Source organism: Monopterus albus, unplaced genomic scaffold (genome assembly GCF_001952655.1).
Source record: "Monopterus albus unplaced genomic scaffold, M_albus_1.0 scaffold324.1, whole genome shotgun sequence".
Classification (NCBI taxonomy): domain Eukaryota; kingdom Metazoa; phylum Chordata; class Actinopteri; order Synbranchiformes; family Synbranchidae; genus Monopterus; species Monopterus albus.
Genome location: NW_018128204.1, coordinates 530481 through 533861, shown reverse-complemented (window position 1 = coordinate 533861; position 3381 = coordinate 530481).

The following is a 3381-nucleotide window of genomic DNA, read 5'->3' as shown; positions in this document are numbered from 1 at the left end:
CTGTCTGACACCACCCTTCACTGCTTTTCATGACAGTATTCTCCACTACGCTCTCATTCCCACAATTACCACTGAAACACGACCACCTTAAATTGTCGCAAGACTCCAAGTTCAGCTTATAGCGAGTCACCACCTGTAGTGTTACAGTAAAGGTCAAACAACATTCATTATAAAAAAAAAATAAAATAAATAAAATAGATGTTACTTTGAATTTCCTTTTGTCTGTGATCCTGTAGATAATTCCAGAAATATTGTCATCACTTTATAATTTCTGCAAATTAAACCCACTGACAGAATTGTGCCAAAAACAGTTTTACTCATTGACTGCTAAATTTCAAAAGATAAATATGTTTGTGAAGAAAAAGCTGGACATACCGTGACAGATCCATTTGCATGAGTGTTTTGTGGGTAGTAGGTCATCACTGTGCCCCTGAAATGAGAACCCTGGGAGCTGCAGACCAGCAACAGCATCAGCAAAAAGAGTAACATCATGAATGTGTTAGTCTGTCTACATAGACGCTAAATAATACCAAGAGTAACACATATATTTAAAGGACAGCCTTCATTTCCCTCTTGCATTAAGCAAATTTTCAGTGATAAGGCCCATGTATTTAACACAGTGGGAGACTAGCTGCAGTCTGTCAATGGATACAGTGGGTACCTTTCAATTCCCTTAATTGCATCCACATTTGTCTCACTTGTGTCTTTTTCTTGTGTCGTAGTCTCGGCCATATAAGATGTGAGAAGAAAACACAAGAAAAAAATGCAAGGAGTGAAGGATTGAGGAAACATGTTTTACAAGACATGACATGACGTCCTTTCCTCTCATCCTTTATCTGAAGCATCCAATCACCAAACTGATCATGCCGGTCCACAAAAGACTTGCTCAAAGGATGCCCTTATGTATCCTTGCTCATGGCTCCTCAGCGTCCTTGATTCTTGCGATCAAAGGCAGCAGCAAAAAAACAATTAGGACAATTGTTGATCAAATAAACAGAGTAGCCCTTTACTTTTTTCTAAAATATATTTTTACATTTATATAGTCTGAGAGCTTAACACATGGGAGCTGTCCATTGCAAACAAAAGTTTGAATAGTTCTGGTGTTAAGTGGTCAAACTACAAGGAAGATCAAATCACTACAGCCACCCTGAAGGGAGGACTCTTGCTTTGCGGGGAAAAAGCTGATTTAACCATCCTCAAAGCTGCAAATCTGGGCAATAGAAGCAAAAACCCTCACACACCCGCTTCTCTATCCTTTAGGCTTCCAACTGTGTTATGCAAAAGCACAGCAGGTTATTGCACTCCAACCAGTGAGGAAAGATTTTAAATACTTTTTTAATTGCATCCATAATTTGAGCATTTGACGACAAATAATTTCAGAATAAAAAACTAAAAACACATTGTGATGATGGAAACCAGATCATTGTTATTGTACACAAACAGCAATGGGAACTAGTCAGAGACAGTAATTGGCTGGGTAATATGATTGAGCACGTCTTAGAAAATAATGCTCTAAACTACGCAGGGTAAGTACAAACAATGTTTTATGACAATACAAAGCCAACAAAATGTTAAACAGTGCTCATTTGCAAAAATGCTCTCAATTTGATCATTGTAATGATAGATTTTTGCATATACTTTAGCAGTGCTACCAAAATAAAGATATTAAAAATACTTCTAAATCACATTTGGCATTTTCAACCAAAGCAGCACCATGACACTACTTTAACTGGGCACATTTCCATTGTTATGTGTTTCCATAAAAGGATCATTAAAGTCATTTTAAAAACACCCAACGAAAAAAAAATATTTTCACAAACTAAAACTGCTATACAAACTCCCTTAGAAGAGCTCCTGCACATAATTCAATAAGAAATCATTCAGTACATTTTCACAGTTAACCACAAGGGGTCGCTGTTGTAACTTTTCCTCCAGCATTGCTCACAAGATGTAAGGTGACATCTGCTGGTAGCAATAGTCTGTCTAGTTCACCTTTAACCTGTAGAAGGAAACAAAAACAGTGAACAGATATGTTACTTGAGATATTATGGTTTTGAAATGGCAGCTCTGAAACACAAACGGTGTATTTCTGAATCTTTATTGTTTGTTTGTTGTATACATCAATTAGACTATCAAATGCCTCGCATTTATCTCTAGACTCGTTTGTTACAAATTTCTGCTCCACCGATATAATATAATTCTCACTGGATGAGAAGAGACTGACCAGTTGTGTGATGGTATTCCTGATGTAGTCCTCAGACAGCGTAGACAAAGCGGAGACCCTCATTCTCAGAGCTACGACAACTAGAAGTACAGTAACCCAACATTATAATGTAGGTCAGAAAGGTTCTCACTTAGTGCACTCATTGTATTGTATACACTCACCAGCCACTTTATTAGGTACACCTTTACAATTATATGCACTTCAATGCAACATGTCTGCCTTAGCATCTGTGTTTATGAAGCTCAAAATGTTTCAGTGAAATTGTCATAATGATATAAATTCAATTATATGTTTATTGTTGAGGTCGAAAGGTGATGTTGTACTACATTATATGTTGGACTACATATATATTCAGACTATATATTCAGAGGTGTCTCTATATTTTTGTCCACCCCAGCTACATACATGAGAGGTCCAAAATATTTGGATTCAGTGTTGCATTGAATTGCATACAGTTGTACAGGTGTTTCTAATAAAATGGCCGGTGAGTGTATGTCTATAAATAGATTAGGACATAGTGTAAAACATCAGAATCCATTATACTTACCATGATTTGAGCCTTTTGGGGATGGAGTAGTTGATGATTGATTTGATGCTGTAGTTGGTTTAGAAGGAACTGTTGTATTTTGTTTTGTAGGGATGGTAGTAGTATTCTGTGCAGATGGGGTTGGTGTAGAGGTAATAACAATTAATGGTGATGTTGTGAATTGAGGAGTGGATGTAGAGGGTATGGCTGTTGGTGTTGTGATTTGTTCTACTGTTAGTGGGCTGGAGGCTGTGGCAATGGTGGTTGTAGTTTGAGCGACTGGGCCGATTGTTGTAGTTAACAGGGTGGTTGCGGTGGCAATGGTGGTTGTAGTTTGCGCGACTGGGCCGGTTGTTGTAGTTTGCGGAGTGGTTGCGGTGGCAATGGTGGTTGTAGTTTGCGCGACTGGGCCGGTTGTTGTAGTTTGCGGAGTGGTTGCGGTGGCAATTGTGGTTGTAGTTTGCGCGACTGGGCCGGTTGTTGTAGTTTGCGGAGTGGTTGCGGTGGCAATTGTGGTTGTAGTTTTCTCGACTGGGCCGGTTGTTGTAGTTTGCGGAGTGGTTGCGGTGGGAATGCTGGGTGTAGTTTGCGCGACTGGGGCGGTTGTTGTTGTTTGCGGGGGGGGTGGCGG